Source organism: Myotis lucifugus, unplaced genomic scaffold (genome assembly GCF_000147115.1).
Source record: "Myotis lucifugus unplaced genomic scaffold, Myoluc2.0 scaffold_0, whole genome shotgun sequence".
Taxonomy (NCBI): Eukaryota; Metazoa; Chordata; class Mammalia; order Chiroptera; family Vespertilionidae; genus Myotis; species Myotis lucifugus.
The window spans coordinates 3089154-3113465 of NW_005871048.1; the positions used below are offsets into that span (position 1 = coordinate 3089154).

At 41.1% G+C, this 24312-nt stretch overlaps 1 pseudogene; it reads left to right on the forward strand.

Moving 5' to 3' along the window:
- The window catches only part of LOC102425067, a 91529-nt pseudogene continuing 67217 nt past the window's right edge, over window positions 1-24312 (forward strand).

A 24312-nucleotide genomic window follows, 5' to 3' on the forward strand; every position in this document is an offset into this window, starting at 1 on the left:
ATGAGCATAAAGAGGGAGGTGCAGGGAGAGGAGAGTGCCGAAGCAACCTGCCAGAGGCTGGAGCCTTCAGAAGAGGATGGACGGTGAGCACTTCTTTCAGAAATGAAGTTCCCAGGGATGGGATGGACAGATGGCTCTTTAAAAACTAGCATGTTTAATATTTAGTTTTAAGAAATGAATTTCCTCCATAGTTCCAAGCCTTAAAAGTCACCCACTCAGAGGCACATGTTTGGTGATATTTTATGAAGTAAAGGAGATGTGGGGTGGACCACTTCCTGCTAAAAGAGACAGTACAATAGTGTGGCAAGATCATCTTTAAATTAAACTTCTTACAGGAAAATATGAATTCAGAACTAGATGGTGCTACATGGACAACAGTGTGGTGATTGTGGGGCGTAGAGAAGTGGGTGGAGGTGGAGAAGGGTATGGGGGGATAAATGATGGAAAAAAAATAAAATAAAAGGAAGAAAACAGAACTAGATGTTGCTGACAGAAACACAAGCCCTGTCTCCACCCGCACACCCAAGAAGCCCCATAGTGGCTGAAAGAAATGTTTTTTCATTTCACACCTTTGCATGGAATGGGCACTCCGTTTTTGCTTGAACCTCCATTGGGTGCCCCACACCACATCTGGCTTATATAATAAAACAATAACAGTGTAATATGAGGGGGTCCTTTAATGTCCATAGAGTTTTGGGAACAGGCAGAATCTAGTCCCATAGCCCCATGCATGGCTGTCATAAATGATTCTCCAATGTTAACTCACCCCTACTGTGGAATGATTTAGTCATTATTGCTTGAAAATGTCTTGCAAATTCCTGCTGCCACATGTTTGCTGAGCTCACTCCCCTGTATAAAATACCCCCATCTACTCAAATCCTCTCTCCTTCAAGGCCCCAGGCTTCCAGGAAACCTCTGAGCACATGGAGTCCTCTCTCTAGAATATAGCTCTCAGGACTGCCCACTTGGTCCTTACACAGTCAGTTATATTTTCTTTATCTTTTTTCTTAAGGCAAGTATCTTGGTAATTCCACATCATATTTATCCCTATGCCCTGTTCACCTAATAAATAACTGTTGGAGCAAAAATAAAATTCAAGTCAATTACTTATTGAAAGAACACAAAAGAATATCTTGTCATCAATTCCTCATCTAAAAAAATAAATAAAGCATGCTTCTGAAGATATCAATGAAAGTAGATATTTAAAATTTTCCATTTTGATTGTAGAAATAATCTCCTGGGTCTAATTAATCTTCCTATTTCTGTTTTGTTCCATGAGGAACAAGTTAAATTTGTGTGTTTTGATTTTCAATTTCCCATCAAAAATTATTTTTTTTTTTAAAAAAGACAAACACGATTCTTTACCAGAAGGCACTTAAAAGATCCATTATGGGAATGGTCACCTGTGGCGAGGTTTTAGAACTAACCAGATCTGTGCAGCGAATCCAGGTCAGCCAGGATGTTAATGACAAGGCACTTAGTCACCCTCTACAATGGGGTCTCCTTGCTCCACAGATAAGATGTTTTTAACAGATGCTAATATCCTGCACATGTACCTACCAAGATGAGGCTTTCCATACTGAAATACTGTATTCTTTGTCTTAGAAAGGGGGAAGGGTACAATTTATGGCCCTCTGAGTAGAAAATTGAGGTGGTTGAAATGCTCCCCATAGTTTCTTTATCTAGGGGTATAAATCACTGGAAATGAATAGAGGAAATCACTAAAAATTAACATCGATAATAACAGGATATATTATGACATTCACACTTCCCAGACTGGCTAATGGTGCAGAGTATGCATCATCAAATAACATTCACATGAGACTTGCAGTTTTGCAAATAAATTGAATAAAGTAAAATAGCACTGGTTTGTGTCTTACTTTTGTCCTCATACAATGAGAAATCCTCTTATTAAGTGCTATAAGTTAATCCTCTGCAATAACTATTTTTAAAAAAGCATTAGAATGATCCCAGTGAAAAACAATATTAAATTGTGAAGAAAAGAGAGACATGAGAAATACAAAATCTTGGAAAATTCAGAAAAATAGAATGAATAAATGAAGACATTAGGAAACTAGGTAAGAGACATATAAAAGTACAGCCAGATGCAAGCTTAAATTAAGGTTTAAAGAGTTCATTTTGGAAACAGGATTGAAAATGAAGACAAATCAACAGAACCCAATAAATCTTAGTTAATTCTTAAAACTAAGCTAATTTTTAGAATGAAATCCTGGATACACATCCTTGAGAAACTTGGATCGCTGGCATTAATTTTGCTTTGTTTGAAGTCCAAACAATGTAGACATTTGTACTTCACTTATTAATTCTGTTAACTTCCTGCCCTATGACATTGGAACTCTCATACGTCAGCCAATGAGTGAACTTTTTGGATGTTGTTTATTTTACGTGGAGCTGCCCATGAGCTAAAAGTTCCATTTTGCAGCATCACCAGCTCTGTCATTACCCTGCAATTTTTTTTGTTCATTTGTTCAAATATTATTGTATATTGCCATTAATTATAAAAAAATGAATGAGAAATGAAAAAATTTAAGAATTAACAAATAATATTAATTATAAGAAAGTTTTGCATCATAAACTGAATATAAGTTAGATAAAGATAGAAGTTATTAGTCATGCCAAAAATGGCAAATCTTTAGTCAGAATCAGACATTTATTGACTATGAGCAGGTCAACTGTTGTTCAGATAAGAAAATAACCAAAATTATAGGAGTTTAAAGAAAAAATTAAAACATTAAACACTGAATACTGTGTCTAATGGCAAGGAGTAATTTAAAATTTTATAATAAATTTGGCCTTCTCAAGCAAGCATCCTTTATAATATGTAGGCTTTTGCACAATCAATCTTTGGACCAATTTCTAGAAATGCATCCTGTACTAAAGTAGGAAAAACAGTACCGAACGAGTCACCATGTTTCCCATCAAATACAAAACAAATACAAAGGTATTTATAAACTGAAAAGCACAAGGCAAAAGTTGTTTATTTTTATTGGCATTGACACTTTCATTTCGGTGCCCTGGCACTGTCATTCACAACCAAAACCATCCCAAAGGTGTGACAAACTCAGGTTTGTCATAGTGCTGCCATAGTGTTAAACATGTGACATTAATTCAGTGGCATCTGGTGCTTCATAAGTCATCTTAGGATATTCTATCTGGCCTTTTTCCACTCCAGGTTGCTCACTTTCTAGACTATGTCTAGCCTGACTGTAAATTCTTGACTGGCTTCTCCACAGCCCCCAGTCTGTACATAGTGACAGTCCCAAACACTTGGTGTGCTAAGAAAATGTCAACTAGTGTTCATTTATTCGTTCTTCCCTTACATTTTTTAGGTATTTATTATATAACTACTGTGTGCCAGCCAGTTGGATAAATAGGAAATGATCATCTCACCACCCAGTTGTAGGAATCTCCGGACAACAAACATAGTTGATTCAATATGATGGAGGATATTAAAGCTATCCACAAAGTAGAGTAGGAATCATATGAGACATCTCTAAGTTTATGTGAATTAGAAAATGTTTCACGGGGATGTCTTATTTGAACTCTATCTTGAAGGATAAATGGGTAGTAAATAGTTGATTAGACTGAAAAGAGGAGCAAAGACATTTCTGGCAGAAGGAACAGCATACACAGGTAGGTGAAGGAGGAGTGAAAGCAGGCAATGTATTCTCCAAGGAAATGTAACGAGATCAAGATCAGTGGGGCTTAGATGCTTGGAGAACAGGGAAGCAGACAAACAACACAGAGAAGACAGTGCAAACCTGGCCATGTGTATCATGTTAGAGAAGTTAGGCTTCCTGCTATAAGCCAGTGTTTCTCCAAGTGTGATATGCGGTCACCTCCACCAGAATCACAGGGGATCTGTTAAATGCAGATTTCTGGCCCTTGCATCTGGGGTACAGCCCTGCAATCTGCATTTTCAATAAGCACCTGGGTGACACTGATGGTCACCATCTGGGGATTCGCCATAGATTTTTAAACGAGGGAATGACATGATCAGATCTGTATTTTAGAAACATGCTGTTAGACCAAGGAGACGATCATGAGGAAGGTAAAGCCGTTGCTGCTAAATAAGCATGTGACTTGGGTTTGTATTAGAATCATCTGGGGAACTTTTGTAAAACTGCAGACTTTTCACACTTCACCCAAGACTTACTGCATCTGAACCAAAGCGGAGGGGGCTAGGATTTATATTAGGTTGAATGATATTAAATTTCCATTTTATATAGGTCAAAATGTCAAACTTTGGCAATTTCTCACAATTCAATCTGTTATTTTTAAACAAGCTTCCTCCATGCTTGATATACATCAAAGTCTAAGAATAGCTGACGAAATACAAGCAGAACTAAATACTTTCCCTTTTTTACTAATTGTTAGTGTCATTACTTACTTTGATTAACATGCAACAATAGAAGTGACATATTTATGTACTCAAAACAAATGTTTTAAAAAAGGAGGTTTAAAAACAACCATCCATGAAGGCCACTAATTTAAAGATTTTAGAGTCAGAAGGAATGCTAGGTTATCCAGCTTTTTCCCCGCCTCCCTACACAAGTTTATGCTGAAGCTGATGGGAGAAGAACACTGCTAGAAGTTATACTGACTATTTTGTTCAATTCTTCAGCGATACATGCTCTTCACTTTAACATCTACCAAAAGAAATGTAGCTAAAAATATTTTGGATTTAATTTATAGGGTACTAGTATTGCACAAAGCCCTAATATGTGTGAAATGAGGTGGGGGGAGGTTAGAGTAAATACTCATGCACATCCATTTTTAAAATAAAGCTAATGAACTTAACATAGGACCTAGAGCAGTGCTTGAAATGTAATAGATGCTTCATAAATAACTACTGAATAAATGATTGGCCTCTTAAAAAATAGGTTAAAGGAAGTATATTAATGCAAGGAGTTTCTATGACAGTGTAGTTTACAGATTGTAAAGTAAGTGTAGATGTCCCACCTGCCAGCCTGTCCCAATAACCCTTTGGCACACAACCATGACCCCTCCTCTACAATCCCAGCCCTGCCACATACACTTTCTTTCCTCCAAAGGGGCCCAACAGAAGGATCATGTCTGAGGTAAATTTGACAATACATTATGTCCTGGGGGGATCCAAGCCCAAATGAGCACAGCCTTCAAAGGCCATCCAAAGAGAAATGATAGCTAACACAATGACAGTTAATAAAAGCTCTATTACCCTAATGCAGCAAGTTACCAATATTAGCCTAATTATAATAATAGCTAGTGCTTACTTGCTTATCATCTGCCAAGCTTGTTAGCACACCACACGCATTAACTCACTTAATCCTTTTAACAACCCTCTGGTATAAGCACTGTATTATCATCCTGATTTTATAGATGAGAATAGAGAGATTAAATAATGACCAAAATCACACAACTGGAAAGTGCAGAGTTGAGAGATGACTTCAGGCTACCTAGTCCCAGAGCTCATGATCGACTCAACTCTCTGACCTCAGAGCACCAGAGAAAAACTACCGTGCAAGCTGACCTCTTGGAGCAGTCCCATCAGGAAGAAGGCATTTCTGGAGAATATGACCTGGTCCCAGTCTTTTCATCCATAAGGAATGAAGCATCTGTAGTTGAGAAGACCCTATAGAAAGTGAGACCCAGGATATAAAGGAGAAAGGCAAGGAGAACCAAGAAGGAATGTCATTCTCCTCTGTCTTGGGAACCTAAAAACTTTTGGACTAATCAAATCTTTAATTTTCCTCTAAAGAATGTGGGTCCTTGCCCAACTGGAGTGGCTCAGTGGTTGAGCACTGACCTATGAACCAGGAGGTCATGGTTCGATTCCCAGTTAGGGCAGGGGGGGATGTGTAGGAGGCAGCCGATCAATGATTCTTTCTCATCATTGATGTTTATATCTCTCCTTGTCCCTTCTTCTCTGAAATCAATACAAATATATTAAAAAAAGAATTTGGATCTTCATGTGAGGATATTTTTCTAAAGAAACATCACTATACTTCATTTACTTGGTGGGATCATTCTACTAGTAACTTCCAGAAGGGAAAAAAAAAAAAGACAAAATATTTTCCTAAACCAGGGGTAAAAGTCCTAGATGGAAGGAATTTAAAAGATCAACATGACATAGATCTTTCTATGGTAACTATGGCTTGAAGAATCACCCCTCCCCCCCTCACCCCCTCACACTCCAACATTCCTTGAGGAACCAGGTATTCATACAAGGAAGAGACCCCTCTGGTCTAAGCCACCCAGCCTGCTCTCCTGACCCCCCACAGGACGCTGAGAATGGGGGAGGTGGGACTATCCCAAGTCTATCTGCACCATCTGAATATCAAGTACTGGAGAAAGAAAAGTTAGGAAACAAGTCAAGATCCCAGAGAAGGGAAGCTGATCTCAAAGGAAGGTCCTGCGAAACTACTTTTCATTCTGTCTTATTGCTCCCAAGTCTCTCTACACCCGTCATCACAGAACAGACAAGGCAATACATACAAGGGCAGAAATTATGTAAAATAAAATGCATAATGGGGATGTCTCCCCATGAAAAATACTCCAAGAAGTTCCTACAAGCCCCAAGTAACAAGACCAAATGTAAACAATAATCACAAACCCTTGTAAACAACCTAGGCTGGGCCCATCTCCCCAGACCTCACGCAGAACCGGGGTATCCTGGCGAAGGAAAACGTTGTCTCCCCATTTCTCTGTCCCCCCCTCCCCCAAGAAACCATCGACCGTCCTGCCAAAGTCCAGCGACTGCAGGAATTGAGTGTGCCCAACTCTTACCCAGGTCCAGAGATCCTGAGATTCGCAATGCAACCCTCTTCCCCTGGTGTTCACGGAACGCCAGCCGAGAAATAAAACCTGCCCCACGCAGAGCTCTTGGCCTCCAAGCAGCGTCCCAGGAGAGAGCGACACGGGGGAGTCTTCGTTCAGATCCAAAGGTGGAAACGCGGGAAAGGAGGCCGGTCTCAGCGCAGTTTTGCGCACCGGGGGAAAGTACTCGCTACAAACTTGAGTAAGGCTTTCCCGTCTGGCCCGAGATGCTGGAGGAGGAGGGGGGTAACCCGAGCCCGGGCCTGGATGCGAGCAGTTGCCGCTGCTGCAGCTGCCGCCGCAGGGGCAGGGACCGCTGGAGGGGGCGTCGCTTGGCGCCGCGCACGGTCCCCACTGCAGCCAGCCAGGATCCGTCGGCCCGACTCCTGCGCCCCGACCGCAGGTCGCCCCTGCCTTGGGAGGCTTCCACCGTCCGAGAGTGACCCCCGCCAAGAGTCCGGTCACGAAGTTGGCAAACCTTGGGGTCACTGCAGCGGGTGGCAGAATGCGCGTCTGAGTCCGGACCACATCCAGTGAGCGCCTCCGGGTCAAAACCCGGGAGGTGTTCTAGTCTAGACCCTTTAGGAGGATTTGGGGGACTTGGGGACAGCACCCGAGCCACCAGCCAGAGTGGACGGCCCGTCCCCAGCAGTGGCAAGAAAGGATTGCAAATGTGGGACGTAGAGACGGGTGACCTAGCGGTGCCCGAGGGTGCCAGGCGGCCACAAAGTGGTAGGGAAGGTGGGGCCAGGAGCTGGGGGATGGGTGGGACCGAGGGAGCCTACTTTTCAAAGGCGGGGAGGGAAGAGAACTCTCCGGACCCGCAAGAAAAGATCTGCGAGGCCTCGCGCAAATTTCTTGGGGAATGGCTCCCTCTGCCGACTCCTCAAGGAGGTCCCGGGAGACCCAATGTTAGAAAGTGAGAACCAAGAAAAGTCTTTTCTCAATCTGCAGATTGGCCGGACGCGAATTTTGGAATCTACTTCTCTGTCCACCTTCTTCTTCCTTACTAAAGAATTTCTCCGGAAAACCCAAGCAAATACGAACTTCTAATTGCTGGAAAGTTCGTTCATATGTTCAGCTGAATTCTATCCTCCCTCGCCTTCCAAACAAAAAGTTTGCGCTCCAAACCAACCCCAAATGATCCTCTCCTACCACCGCTTCTCTTCTTTAGATGAATATGAACTCTTCTTTCTCTTGATAGAGACCGCGAATGCACATGCGTCCCCAGTCACGAACTGCACCTGCATATAGTTCATACTAAAAATTATGCTTCTCCTTGGTCAACCTGGAAACAAACAGGCATCATTGCCTCCTCTTCTGGTTAATAGTACCTACATTTTTCTTTGTGGGACCAACCCTGCCACCGCTAGTAAAGTCCGGATGGGAAGGTCAGTCAGGATCCTCTGACTTTTTCCTGTCCAGGACCTTCTCCGCCAGGTATACGAACTTTGGTCAGAGTGGCCCAAGAACAAATAAATTTAGAGCTGATTGATCCCTATGACAGTGTTCTTGAGATGAGCCATTGATAAGGGCGGTGTGGCTCATGGTAGGAGCTCCTCTCTTACACTGAAAGGTCATGGGTTTGATTCCCTGTCAGGGCACATACCTAAGTTGCAGGTTAGACACCCCCCCCCCCCGTGGTTTCTCTCTCTCCTCCTGCCCCTCTATCTAAAAAGAGTTGTTTCATATATTTTGTCCAAGTTTTGCTTGTTTAGGGCAGGAGCATAAGTCCAATCTAGTTACTCCTTGATTGCCACAAAAGAAAGTTGTTTTTCATCGATATTTTTAGGAGCGACTTTTTGTACAAATTCCCTCCCATTTTTGGTGTGTTTTAATTTATTTGTATTGAATTGGGTAGACTTGGTTTCTGTTGCTTTCCTTCAAAGAACTCTGGGTGATATACCGAAATGAAACACATGAAACATTTCAGATAAAGCTTCAACAGCCTGGATTAGAGTGAGACTTTTCCTACCTTTATTCTAAATACTATAAACACTATTCATATAATGTGAGATTAAATGGGCTTCTTTGTTGTTGTTATTAACTATACCATTCTGTTAACATAGAATTTATAACCTACTAAAACTCCAATTATTTTTCACATTTGCTCTTAAGCCTGACTTTTAAAAATATTATGTATACTAGTTGGGACTTTCATAGTAATCTTACAGGACTAGTCACACAATCCCATGAAATTCCATTGCTCTATATCTGATCCGTTTTAGAACTTGTTGAGATCCTGATGGAGCTAATTCTTGTCCTAGCATATTAGTTAACTAGCTCACAGTCGAGATACGTGAAATTTGACCAGCAAGCCACAGTGCTTTTAAGCAAATACTGATTAAACATGTGGAAGCAGCTAAAAGTCAAAGGCAGCCCTAGCCGGTTTGACTCAGTGGGTAGAGCGTCGGCCTATAAACCAAAGGGTCCTGGGTTCGATTCTGGTCAAAGGCAGTTACCTTGGTTGCAGAATCCTCCCGGACCAGGCCCTGGTAGGGGCTCGTGCAGGATGCAACCAATCGATGTGTTTCTCTTACATCGATTTCTTGCTGTCTTTCCCTGTCTCTTCCACTCTCTCTGAAAAATCAATGGAAAAATATCCTTGGGTGAGGATTAATAATAAATAAATAAATAAATACATAAATACATAAATAAATAAATATCAAAGGCATATCCTAATAAAGACTTTATTTTCCATTCACACCCTATAATAAGGTCATTCAACCACTTGTAAATAAAACTCTATTACATTTCAGCCCACTTTCTTCATCTGAGCCACAGGATTTCATGGGATTTTTTTTGTTTGTTTCAATTACTTCATAAATCCAGATATATTCTCATGTCTTCAATTTACCTGTCTGGTAATATTTCCAATAAAGGAAGTCAAGTCAGCCTGGCAATTCTCTCTCTTAGCAAACAAGATTGGCTTCTTATACCCATGGCTCCCTCTCTGTAGTGCTCTCAATCATGTCTTCAGTACAATATAGACTGGAGCTAACAGACTTGACCACCTGTGACTGATGTGCGGTCCTCCCAGTGAACTCTGTGACAGTTAGTAGCTGCTATATCTGCTGGTGTTTTCCTATCCGCTTGCTGCCCCTCAGTCATGTGGCTCACAGCTCAGTACTCTGGATGAGGCCAAAGAGAAATGGGTCTCTTGGCAGGATCCTGTACAGCTTGGGAAAACAGGTGCTCACTCCATGCTTTTACATTTCCCAGAGAGGAATCACAGGTGGAAGAGGGCTGTCTTGGCACTGAGCTGTGCCACCTTAAGGGGGCAGTAACACGCATAAAGTTAAACTGTTCCTCTTACCTTCTCCAGTGCGTCCTGTTGCAGTTTTTGCTCCATGGTGTATTGGAACTTCCCCACTGAGCTCTTGGACTTTTCAGCCATGTGTGACTGTCTAAGTCAGTGCTCTCCAGGGGCTCTTGGACCTCACTCACAGGGACTATATTGGTTCATGGGCCACTTTAGGGTCCAAAGCCATGACTGAGGTGTTTATACCTACTACCTGACTCACCAGTGGAAAAGACTCCCCCTGGACCCTTTGGCCATCTTGTTCCAGATCCCACAGCGCTCACAAAGTCACTTTTGTTAGTGGATTGATACCAAATTATTGTTGCCCTAGCTGGTTTGGCTCAGCGGATAGAGTGTCGGCCTGCGGACTCAAGGGTCCCAGGTTCGATTCCGGTCAAAGGCATGTACCTGGGTTGCAGGCACATCCCCAGTAGGGGGCGTGCAAGAGGCAGCTGACCAATGTTTCTCTCTCATCGATGTTTCTAACTCACTATCCCTCTCCCTTCTTCTCTGTAAAAAAATCAATAAAATATATTTTAAAAAAATTATTGTTGTTAGAAAGGGAGGATATGACGAGGATGCATTATTGGGCATCTTGCATACATCACTCTCTCTCTAAATTTTATTTTACTGTAAAAAAAAAATTTACCACAGTAAGAAGTACATTTTTCATCATGGCCAAATCCGTATCTTCATATGCATATAATTGCAACAAGTTTCATGGAACAACACACTTATACATCGTGTCCATATATTTTCTGTTCTAGTGCTTCTCAGACTTCAATGTGCATGTTAAACAGCTAGAGAGTTTGTTAATATGCGATTCTGATTCAGTATCTGGGGTTGGGGGGCCTATATTTTAACAAACTCCTAAGTGGATGTTTCTGTCTCTCGAACTGCATCTTGAGTAGCTGAGTTCTATTCTATTTCATTTTCTTTAAGTGCTAAATTACTGTGATGCCTCTTGAATATATCTGGACTGTCAGTTTGTAAAAGCACTACTGGTATATTTCCTGGAGTAAAACTATGCTTGGAGAAGCTCTTGAAGCAGCAACATGCCTATCTAGGATGTTCTTGTAAAAGACTACCTGTGGAGTGGTATCACCCTTGGAAATGGTTCAATGGCAAATAGGCTTCACTTCCCATGATAGAAGGGAAGAGACTGCTATCTTCCTGACATTGCTTTTTTAAAATTGTAACATCTGACACAATAAATAAATCTATTGCAATCTGGAATGAATAAATCTAAGCATTCTGCATATTAAGGACTCTCATGCCTGGTGTGGAAAAGAAAGGCGCAGATGACCAAAAGTAACCATGGCAATGATATGAGTGCCAGGAAAACACACACACACACACAAAGGAAACCATTGCCTCTGGCATGCGTGCTCTCCTTTTGTCTGAAATATCAATGCTTCCTATGTCCTTCAAGATTTTGTTTTCAAGTAACAAAAGTCAACACTGACCAACATAATGAAATCCACCGCCAGAACTCTGTCTGCAAAACTGGGGGAGGCCATTGAGCAGCTCCAAAGGAGATGGGAAGCTGTGGGACCAAACTTGCAAATGAGAAGGAGCCCCTCTAGAGGACTGGGAAGGAGGAATCAAAGCGGAGTGCTCAGGCCAGAAACAGCCGGGTCTCGCTGTCCCCACTGAGATTAATGAGTGTGAACCATTTCTTTCCTTAGCGCTCAAGATCAAAGTCACAGGAGAGAGCACCCATTTGGCTGAACTTAGGTTTTGCATTCCCTCTTGCCAGTCTGGGGACAAGAGGACATACTTGGTTCTTCAAACTTCCATATGGGATCAGGTGCCTGATATACCATCCCCCTAAGAGCAAAGAACGGTGGTCTGTGACACAGAGTATTTACAATTCTTTCAAATTTTGCTCTAAACTGCTACAGAAAAAAATGAGGCCATAGTATTAAGAGATGGAGGATCAAAGGAGGGTTTTCTGAGGTGGGAAGAGTTACTGTTTTTTTATCTTGTTGATAATGACCCAGTAGACAGCCAGTGTGGGTGGAAAGTAGCTCACTGTCACTCTAACACTGTTTCTGAGAGTTTCTGGCTAGTTTAGCCACTATCCATCGCCAGAACTCTATCTGCAAAAATGAAATTCTATACGCATTAAATAATTATTCCCCATCCCCCTTTCTACAGCCCCTGGCGACCACCATTGTACTTTCTCTCTATGACTGTGACTACTCTAGGTATCTCACATAGATGGAATTATAAAGTATTTGTCTTTTTTATATATATATTTTTATTTATGACAGAGAGGAAGGGAGAGAGAGAGATAGAAATATCAATGATGAGAGAGAACCATTGATTGACTGCCTCCTGCATGCCCCATAATGGGATTGAGCCCACAACCTGGGAACCAGGAATCAAACTCTGACCTCCTGGTTCATAGTCAATGCTCAACCACTGAGCCACACGGGCCCAGCTACAATATTTGTCTTTTTGTGATTAGCTTATTTCACTTAGCATAACGTCTTCAAGGTTCATCCACATTGTAGAATTTCCTTCCTTTTCAAGGCTGAGTAATAGTGCATTGCATGTATGAACCATATTTTGTTAACCATTCACCTGTGGATGGACACTGGCTTGCTTTCCACCTTTCGGATCTTGTGAATAATGCTACTATGAACATGGGCTAATAAGTACCTCATAGAGAGGCCTGCTTTTAATTTGGGGGGATAAATACCCAAATGTGGAATTGCTAGATCATATGGTAATTCTATTTCTAATTTTCTAAGAACCGTACTTTTTCCCATGTGACTGCACCAATTTCTTTACATTCCTACCAACAGAGCACAAGGGTTCCAATTTCTTCATATCCTGCCAACATTTGTTATTTTTCTTTTCTTTTTTTATAGTGGCCATCCTAATAGGTGTGACGTGGTGTCTCATTGTAGTTTTGATTTGCATTCCCCTAATGATTAGGGATGTTGAGTACTTTTTCAAATGTTGGTCACTTGTATATCTTCTTTGAAGAAATATCAAGTCCTTGCCTATTTTTTTTTAATTGGGCTGTTTTGTTTTTAAGTTGTAGTTCTTTATATATCCCGCTATCCTCTTGCTCACTCCACTCCAGACACATTGGTGTCATTTCTTTTCTTCAAACACACCAGGCATGTTTCCTCCATGGGGCCCTTTCCTTCTGTGTGGAATGTGTGGCTTACTCCCTCATCTCTTTTATATCTAACTCAAATGTGCCTACTCAGTGAGCATTCTTATCAGCTATGGTAACTCACCCTGCTGCCCCCGCAAACCTAATCCCTTTTAAAAAATTCTCTACTTCTTCATATTTTTTTTAACATTGCTTTTTACCTCCTAATACCTATATACTTTACATATTCATTATGTGTATTGTTTGATATCTGTCTTCCCCCCATTAGAATATCAGCTTTTCAAGGTCAGGCAGGAATCTTCGTCTATCTTGTTTACTAATATATTTCAAGCACCAAGTGGTATTCTTGCGCACAGTACTTTCTCAAGAAATAGTGGGTATATATATATATATATATATATATATATATATATATATTAATAAAAGGGTAATATGCTAATTAGACTGGACGTCTTCCAGACATCCTCCCAGACAAAGCCACCGTGGCTGCAAGGGCCAAGGGCCTGCAGCCTCGGTGGCTGTGAGGGCCAGTCTAGCACCACGGTCCCTTTTGCAGAGGCTGCGGGAGAAGGAGCCACAGAAGAAGGCACAGGGAGAAGGCAGAAGGGAGAAGGCCAGCACCCCGTGAGAAGAGAAAAGGTGAGAAGGCTGGCACTGAGGGAGAAAGGAGAAGGCCAGCACCACGCAAGAAGGCAGAAGGGAGAAGGCCGGTGCTTTGGGAGAAGAAAGAAGGTGGCAGTTAGGCAGTTAGGGGGATCAGGCCAGCAGGGGAGAGCAGTTAGGCAGTCAGGGGAATCAGGCCAGCAGGAGAGAGCAGTTAGGGGCATCAGGCAAGCAAGCAGGTGAGCGGTTAGGAGCCATTGGTTCTGGATTGCGAGAGAGATCTGGATTGGAGAGGGTGCAGGCCAGACTGAGGGACCACCCTCCCCATGCACGATTTTGTGCACCAGGCCTCTAGTACATACTAGGGGCCCAGTGCATGAATTTGTGCCCCTTGAAAGGAACTGTGGGCCATGAGGCTGAGGTAGGCACAGGGCAGGTCTCAGCCCATCCTCCACTCCCCCACCCAGGCCCTCCCGCAGTGGCCCCAGTCCCTGGTCTGCCTGCAGCTCCGCTCCTGCCACCACTCCCATGCACTGACGGCACTGGCCCTGCTTGCACCTGCTGAAGGTGTGGAGCAATTGGGGCCAGCACCAGCAGTGGGTACAAGTGGGGCCGGTGCTGTCAGTGGGTGCAAGCGGCAGCTGCTGCCCCGATCACCCCTCAGGAGCAAAGGGAGGTAGAGAAGCCCTCAGGGGCAATTAGGGCCAGCAGTCACTGCTTGCACCCACTGATGGCGCCAAGTGATTGGGACTGGCACCAGGCACTGGCAGTGGGTGCAAGCAGCAGCTCTGGCACTGGCAGCAGGTACGAGTGGGGCTGTCGCCGGCAGCGGGTACGAGAAGTGGCTGCCAGCCCTTATCTCCCCTCAGGAGCAGGGGGAGGTGGAGAAGCCCTGAGAGGTGAGTGGGGTCAGCAGCTGCCACTTGCACCTGCTGACAGCACCGAGCGATCGGGGCTGGCGCCAGACACCGGCAGTAGGTGCAAGCAGCGGCTCTGGTGCCAGCAGCGGGTGTGAGTGGCGAGCAGGACCGTGGTGCACAGGAGCAAAGAATTTTCAGTAACCACCAGAGGCTCACCCCAATGGCAGCGACTGGCAACCCCCCTTGGTCTGGCGCCTCTGCTCACCTGCTCCACCATTCCGCCATGCCCGATGCCTGTCATGTTCCGCACATGCCCCCTGGAGTTAGCGCACATCATAGTGACCAGTTGTTCAGTTGTTCCGCTGTTCGGTCTATTTGCATATTAAACTTTTATTATATAGGACTAGTAGCCTGGTGCACGAAATTCATGCACATTAAAAGGGAATTAATTAGTGGAAATATTTTAATATTGGTATTTGCCCTTTTTCTATAATAGAAGTGTGAGAGATGGAAGGAAATTAGTAAAATGTATATGAAAATAATATATAAATTTATTAATAAATAAACAGTAACAAAAGGATATAACAACAGAGACATGATATAAAAACAACAAAAACATGATATGCAAACAACAAAAACATGATATAAAAACAACAGTGATGCAAACAATGACTGATAAAGGGATTAAACTTATTCTAATATCTCCCTGTACACCACATTAAGAGTGAAAACACTTTCAGAGTGCTTGACTAATTTCCCTGTACTGAAGTATTTAGAACTTTACCTTTAATGTCACATGCTCTTCAAACTCGAGAGAAAGCAACATATAACTGACCATGTGCGAAAATGGGTTCAGGTAGGAATATGCCTACTCTGTTTAGACTTTGTCCTTGTGATTTATTAATAGTTATCACAAATGCTGGCATCACGGGAAACCGTCGTCAAATCAATTTAAATGGGAGGCCAGTGTCAGATGGGGACAAATCAATTCTTGGAATCAGAACAACCTCTCCTTCTGCAGATCCTGTTAATACTTCAGCTTCAATAATGTTAGGTCACAATCTTTTGATAATAAATCTGGTACCATTACAAAGACCCCATTTACTATTAAGATTTCTCAATAGCATGATGATTGCACCCACTTTCAATTTTAATTTATGACACGGCATTCCCAAAAAAGTAATACTATTAAGAAATTCGATGGGAAAATTTTCCTTTTCAGCATCATCTGTGGAATCAATGGAATCATCACATAAATATGTGTGAAAATCTCCATCAAGTATATCCAAAATTTCTTCATTTTATTTTTGAACGTGCTCACTTTTTTTGGACAAAAAAATTGCACGTTTAGATATATTTTTAATATTATCTATAGAGATAGTATTTCCAAAGGTAGCTTCAATAATAGATCCATTACAAATCATTTCACAGGGGATTTCAATAATATCCATTCCTAAATGAAAACTGCTATCAAGTTTGCCATATTCAAGCTTTACTAACCATCCACTATAAGCAGAATCCTCTGATCTCATATTTGTTGTAAGAGACAACTTTCTGAAACATCCCCAAACATTGCAGTACTTTAAACTCGTTTGTACTATGGCTGATCACATAGCATGCAGTATGATACTGAGACATTGTCGAAAATCCTCTCTAAGAAGGAGAACCTTCCCACCAAATACAACATTCAAATTTCTCTTAGTAATCTGTCTATGGCATTTATAGCATGACTGGATGCCATGGATACATTCATCAATAATGAGAAGTTGGGCCTTTTTAATAATTTTAGCAACTTCACTGCTTATATCGAGTCTAGAAATTGAAGTTTCATTTAGTGGAATGAGTAATTTATATTGGGAATGAAAGGTGCTTCCACCAAGAAGTAAATTTGCAGCAATTCCTGTAGATGCTGTGGGTAAAACAGTACTACCATGATCTCTAATATCATGTATTAAAACTTTATAAAGATATGCCTTCATGCTCTGAGGGCCGGTTCCTGCCTCAAACCTTGCCCTTACCGGAAACAGCTCAGGGAGGGCGCAGCTGTGGCTAAGAGGACCCAGGACTCAGTGTGGCCACACTCTGAGGGAGGGTTCCTGCCTGAAACCTCGCCGCCCTTGCAGGAAACAGCTCGGGGAGGGTGCAGCCGTTTCCAAGACAACCCCTGTAGGACTGACTTCCTTCCGGTTGGTCGAGCCTTGGTTGTCATGTTACACCCAGGCTTTTTATATAAATAGATTATATAGGATATATATATATCCTATATATATATATCCTATATATATATGTTTTTATTGATTTAGAGAGAGAGGAAAGAAAGGGAGAGATAGAAATGTTGATGAGAAAGAAACATCAATATCCATTGGCTGCCTCCTGCATGCCCCACACAAGGGATCGCACCCTCTACCCAGGCATGTGCCCTGACTGGGAATTGAACCCATAACCTCTCGATTCCTGGGCTGATGCTCAACCATTGAGCTACACCAGCCCAGTGTGAATATATTTTAAACAAAAGTTTTATAATTCAGTAAAGAATATTTTATTTTACACTTGCAAATTATCTTTTCTAAGTAGAAAATTATTTTAAGAGCAGAGGCTTCCGAACATGAATTTCTTTAATTCACTCAACATTTGTCCAAACCACAGAGTTGCACAAATATGGCTCTCCGTAGATTCAGTCTTATCTCTCAGATTAGAATAATTGTCTCACTCGCACTATAAAAGTAAAGAAAGAGAGGAGGCGAAGCAGATAAAGAATTAATTAATCAAGCCTTTAACTTTTCTGAAAACCCAGGGATTTTTTTATCAGCCTGCTTTGTTATTTACCTAGCATTCTCTCTGGAATTTTAAGATTATAACCTGAGATTTACAGCTTTATATGGCCATGATGTATTCACACAAGTCTTCACTTGAGCAAGTGCCCTAAAAGAGTCTCTCCTTACACTTCTTGTGCATTAATTCCCTTTCGAGCCTTCACATTCAGGAATATAATTCACAATAAAACAACAGAAGGTTGTTTTACTACAATGCAGTGCTTCACAGCCTTTTTCATGATACATTAAGAGGCTAGTCCTGTTTATATGTCATACGGAGATTAACAAGGAATTGGAGCCCTTAACAAGGCCTCTCCAGGTGACCTGGCCCTGCTCAGCCACTCCCAGCCATCCTTGGGGCTGGTTGACTCCTGGATGAGAAACTCTGCTAGATTAGATGATGTCACTGGAAGTTAATTCTTACCAATTGGTGGGTGAGACCAATCCTCTATGCCAAACATGGTTTATAACTTCAAGTTGCTTTCTTCACCAAATTTTGTAACAAATCTTTGGTCCTACATTTTCTACTCTGAGCATTTCAAGTACAACCTTTTGAATTTTTGAAATGAACATTTGAATATTGTAGGAAAGCTCCTCGCCCCTTTTGTTGGATTTGTCTGATGACATCCATCTTTGAACACCCTTCTATCTCTTCCTTGCACTGCAAAGGCCGGGGAGCCTGAGAACTCCGTTTCTCTGACACCTGAGCCAGCAGAGTTCTGGATGCATTTTCAGACTCCATCGTAATTACAGATAAATTCAGGTGAACCTTGAAAGGTAGCAGGAAGGGAGGCCAAAGTCATTTTTCTTCTTTCTTTGGCAGCAGTAGAAGGCATAGCACAGGCCTCCCAAATGTGAGTTTCTGGAGGGGCTCCTGTGGCCCTGCCATTCTACTTATCTTGGAGCCATACTGTACCAGGAGATGAACAGGAGTTTCCTGCAGACAGAGGCTCTCTAACTCTGGGTGGTGGTGCACCTCAAAGTGAGTGGCAGTCCCCTGGCCTCGCCTCCCTCAGCCGCTGTGATGGCCCTATAAGCACCTGAGCCCCCGTGTTGAAGCCTCTGCCTGAAACATGGACAGTGCTTTTTATGTTCTTGTCTGATCCATGACTGACACTCCTCTTAGGATATCAGGAGATGTAAGACATATAAGGAACATACAGCCTAAACTTTCATTTTATGTTAATATACTCTCTACATTTTCTTCCTACCTGTTTAATAGAGCTTATCTCCTCATGCCTCAACAGACTCATTCTTTAAATTTTCTATCAAACTGATAACAAAGACGATGGCTTCTCCCTAGTTATTTCTTAGCCGAGAGTATCAGGCTTGTAATGTTCTGCTTCTGTGCTACCCAAGCACATGACCAGAAAATGAAAGGGAGGTGGATCCCTCAATGTAAATCTGGGGATCTTTTTAGGAAAGAAAAAAAAAGTGGGTGAATTTAGAGAAGAAAACAGCAAGTATTTACTATCATCCAACTACCTAAAAATAAAAGTAATCTTCATCTGTACATTACACCAAAACAAATTCAAATAGATTTAAGTGTTAAAAGAAATGACCCATTACAACATAGATCATCTCAGTGACTGTTTTTAAAACTTGTTTAAGAAAACATTTTCTAAGTGTGACATCAAAGTCACAAACCATTAAAAAAAAAAAGGACAGGCTTTTCAAAAATATTTTTATTTTAGAAGTTTTAAAATATATCAAAATTAGAAACAATAGTGCCCAACATCTAGCTTTTTTTAAAAATATATTTTATTGATTTTCGACAGAGAGGAAGGGAGAGAGATAGAGAGTCAGAAACATTGATGAGAGAGAAACATGGATTAGCTGCCTCCTGCACACTCCTTACTGGAGATGTGCCCGCAACCAAGATACATGCCCTTGACCAGAATCGAACCTGGGACCTTTCAGTCCGCAGGTCGACGCTCTATCCACTGAGCCAAACTGGTTAGGGCCCAACATCTAGCTTTAACAATTATTTACATTGTGCTATAGTGGCTTCATCCCGCCCTCTATTTTTTTTAAAATATATTTTATTGATTTTTTACAGAGAGGAAGGGAGAGGGATAGAGAGTTAGAAACATCGATGCGAGAGAAACATCGATCAGCTGCACACCCCCTACTGGGGATGTGCCCACAACCAAGGTACATGCCCTTGACTGGAATCGAACCTGGGACCCTTCAGTCCACAGGCCTATCCATTGAGCCAAACCAGTCAGGGCCTGTCCTCTATTTTTATATTATTTCTAAGTAAATGAAAAATACTGAGATATTTCACTTCTAAATGCTTCCACACAGATCTCCAAAAAGTTGAAATATATTCTTACAAAACCACAATACCTTTATCACACTTAACAATGTTGACACTAATGCCACAATATCATCTACTATCTAGTCCTTTATCAACAGCAGAGAAGTAAAGGTCATCTGTTTACTTCAGGAACCTTAGGATCAGCATCAAATGATATAGCTACCCGGTTATACCCATGATCCACCTGAAAAACATCTCAGAAAATAGTCCAGTCATTCTGGAGTCCATGTCTGCATTTTTAACATTTATTTGTAAGGCTTAAGAATTGGATTCACATTTTCTGAAATAGCTGGCCCTGCACATTTACTTTTCTTTCAGATTCCTTATAGAGTGTGGTTAGGATTACTTAGACCAATGGTCGGCAAACTGCGGCCCCTTGAGTGTGGCTCTTCCACAAAATACCACGTGCGGGCGCACACTACAGTGCAATTGAAACTTCGTGGCCACACTCAAGGGGCCAAAGAGCCGCATGTGGCTCGCGAGCCGCAGTTTGCTGACCACTGACTTAGACCAAGCCAGGATAATGACATTCAATACTGGCACTTCTATTTCAACTAAGAAAGAGGGGCTCTTTTCCATGGTATCCAAGCTGGGAAGATTGCAGCAAAGGTTCCCAAGAGCCTGCCTGATAGTGAATACAACACAGAGAAAGTAGGACCGAGACCACAGAGAAAGAGTTCCACTTCTCCCCTGCTTCCAACCATGCCTACAGCAGACAATGCTGAGTGGAAAAGATCATACTCTTTAGTTTTACAAGCCCATAAATTCCTTGTTTTTCCTAAGCTAATTTAAATTGTGTGTCTTCTGTCTTTCGTATCTGAAAGAGTGCTGTCAAAATGTGACAATCAAAAGAGCAAAGAATTTGGAATTAGACAAACTTAGCCTTAATATATATTATATCTGATCCAGTTTCCACATCTGGAGATAATGATGCCTTTCTCTTAGGCCTGTCATGAGGGCTAACGGAGATAGTCTGATCTGCATGTGAGAGACACTGAATATGCTAGTTCCCTTTTTTAATCTCCCCTGGGAGCTGTATTGATGTCATAGTCTTGAGTGCTCACACACTGTTTCCCTCTTCTATTGGTTATTAAAAAGTTGTCCACTAATGCCCATATGCAATGTGAGGTCATCTGGACCTAAACAGAGAGAGGCATTTCATTCAATTGGCCATGAAATGTTCCCCATCTAGTTTCATAAGAGAATCCGTTTAGGGAGCAACGATATTTGTCTCTGGGTCACGCAGAGCCATTAATGGCTGTAAATTTGTGTTGCTCTTCACACAATTTATTCCTTTTTGGTTTCTGGCATCAATATAATGGGATTTAATCTTGTGCAGGCTTTGGTCACATGGTGCATTCTTTTGCCTTCTCAAATGTAACAATGTGTAGAGTCTCCTCTATTGGCACTGAACCTTACTTGCCTTCTATGATCACACTGGATTTAAATTAAGTAGCTTGATATTCAGACAGAATATAATTAGCTAATCATTTACAGGATTACACAGGCTAAAAATTGACACAGTAAAATACAGTTAGCATGTTTATGCCCTCTAAGTCTCTGCATTAATAAAGGTGATCAGATTATACAATTCAAATGCATTTCCAAGAAAATATCCCTGGAATAGAGGATTAGAAATATGTTTGAGCTAAATTTAGAATTCAGGAAAAGCAGTCCTACAGCTTACTTTCCATTATTTTTTTCCCTTCAACTAAGCTCTTAAGCTGAATAAATTAAAGTTTCCAAGATATTTCAACAGTTCAATCTATGTGGTTTATTATAAAATACAGTTGTAAAATCATTGCCAAGTTACCCCTAATGCCAGCATAGTCATAACTGGAAATCTCTAACAAAGGCATCAATGCCCTGCTTACCTATTAATTTTAGCTTTTTATCTCTAATTATTCATCTTCCCCTGAGACTCTTCTTTTCCCCAAAGTCTCTGGAGCATTGCATAACATTCCTGAAACCATATTCCCAGTCTATCAGGAGAAATACCACTTCCTACTGTCTAATAGTCTAACTAAAATAACCTCTCGTACCTTTAAGATTTTTTTTCATTCTTTTAAAAAGCTTTTCATTGTATGTTTCAAAAGTAAGAAAAGCAGTGCAATATATCTTTAAAGGTAGCAACACCGAGTACCACATATATTTCTTTTTTTAAGAGTCAAAATCATCTTTTCAGTGCATGTCCTATATTTAAAAAATCTTTATTGTTGAAAGTATTATATATGTCCCCCTTTTTCTCCCATTGAACCCTTATAGCCTACCCCTATCCCCTACCCCAGGTCTCTACAACCCTATTGTCTGTGTCCATGGGTTATGCATATATGCATACATGTTCTTTGGTTGATTTTATATTTCTTAAAGCAGTAGGATTGTTTGGTTGTTGCACTTTTATCTTAGCATGGCTCTTATTGTTAGTTTCAGTAAATACTATAAGAATTTGTACCACCCACACCTCATCTCTATTTCCACCCCATTGGCAGCATGACCGTATGTGGCAGGACGAACTTCAATTAATCCACAATTTTCCCATCTCTATCAAGGCCCTCCTTCTTGGTTTGAGAACCCAACCGAGGAAAGGAAAGAGACTGAGCTAGAGAACAAAAGCATGTAAAATAGAAATATCTGCAAAGATATGGCAGAGTTTTTGATAGACTCAATTTTAGAATTCTTTGAACTGGGGAGAAGAAAGAACAGAAAGGAGATAAATAGAATAAAGTGAGTTTGGACCCTATATCCCATACCCCTTGAAAGATTGGAGGGTGATAAAATGATTGTAGACAGGTTTAGGATCTTTGAATAAAAGATTTGTGGCCTGCTTTCTATCTAGACACCAAAGAAACAGCAAACCCGCACAGAAGAATAATGTTACTTTAGTTGTTTGCTGGATGCTACTGTCTGGTTTTCACTCTTCTAAGCTCTCCCTTGTATCACAGGGGCTAGAAGTCTGGAAACTATATTTCCCAGTCTCCCTTGCTTGGCAGATTTCAGTTCAGGACCTCCCAGTGAAAAAGACTTGGACAAGACTAAATTGAAATGCTGGAACAATTAGACAGTGTCATGAAAAAATAAAAATGTTGGACCCCTAACTCACACCATATACAAAAATTAACTCAAAATGAAGCTTACAACTAAATATTTGAACTAAAAACTATAAAAATCTTAGTAGAACAGGAATACATTTCTGTGATCTCAGATTTCACAATGTATTCTTAGATATTACATGAAAAGCACAGGCAACAAAAGAAAAAATCCAGATAAATTGGACTTTATTTAAAAAATAAAAACTTTTATGCACTAAAGGACATTATCAAAAAGTGAAAAGATAGATTACAATATGGGAGAAAATATTTGCAAATCACATATTTGACAAGGGACTTGTATATAGACTATATTAAGAACTATTACAAGTCAATAATAATTTTTTAAAAAGACAAGTTATCCGATTTTTAAAAATGGGCAAAGATCTGAACAGATATTTTTCCAAAAAATATATACAAATGGTCACTAAGCAGAACAAAAGATGCTCAACATCATTAGGGAAATGCAAATCAAAACTACAATGAACCCTAGCTGGTTTCTCAGAGGGTAGAGCCCTCAGACTGAAAGGTTGTGGGTTCAGTTCTGGTCAAGGGCATGTACCTCAGTTGCAGTCTCAATCCCCATCCCAGTTGGAGTGCATGTGGGAGGCAATCAATTGATGTATCTCTCTCACATCAATGTTTCTCTCTGTCTATACCCTTCCCTTCCACTCTCTCTAAAAATCAATGGAAAAAATATCCTTAGGTGAGGATTAACAAAACAAACACACAAACAAACAAAACCACAATGAGATAGCACTTCAGACCCACTAGAAAAGTTATAAACAAAAAGACAGTAACAAGTGTTGGTAGAAATATGGAGAAATTGGAACCCTCATTCACTGCTGGTAGGAATGTAAAATGATGCAGCCACTTTAGAAAAGAGTTTATCAGTTCTTTAAAAGCTTAAATTTAGAGTTACTATATTACCCAGAAATTCAATTCCTAAGTATATACCCAACATATATAATGTGCATGAATATTCATAGCAGCATTAATAATAATAGCCAAAAAGTGGATACAACCCAAATGCCCATTAACTGATGAATGGATAAATAAAATGTGGTATATTCATACAATGGAACATTATTCAGCAATAAAATCAAAATACTGCCCTGGCCAATGTGGCTCAGTTGGTCGGTTGGTAGGAGCATCATCCCGTACACCAAAAAGATTGTGGGTTCAATTCCAGTCAGGGCACATACTTAGGTTGTGGGTTTGATCCCTAGTTGGGGCATGTATGAGAGGCAACCAATAGATGTTTCTCACATCAATATTTCTCTCTCTCTCTCTCCCCCGCCCCAATCAATTTTTTTTAAAAGTACTGGCACATGCTACAACATGAATGAACCTTGAAAATATTATGCTAAGTTATGC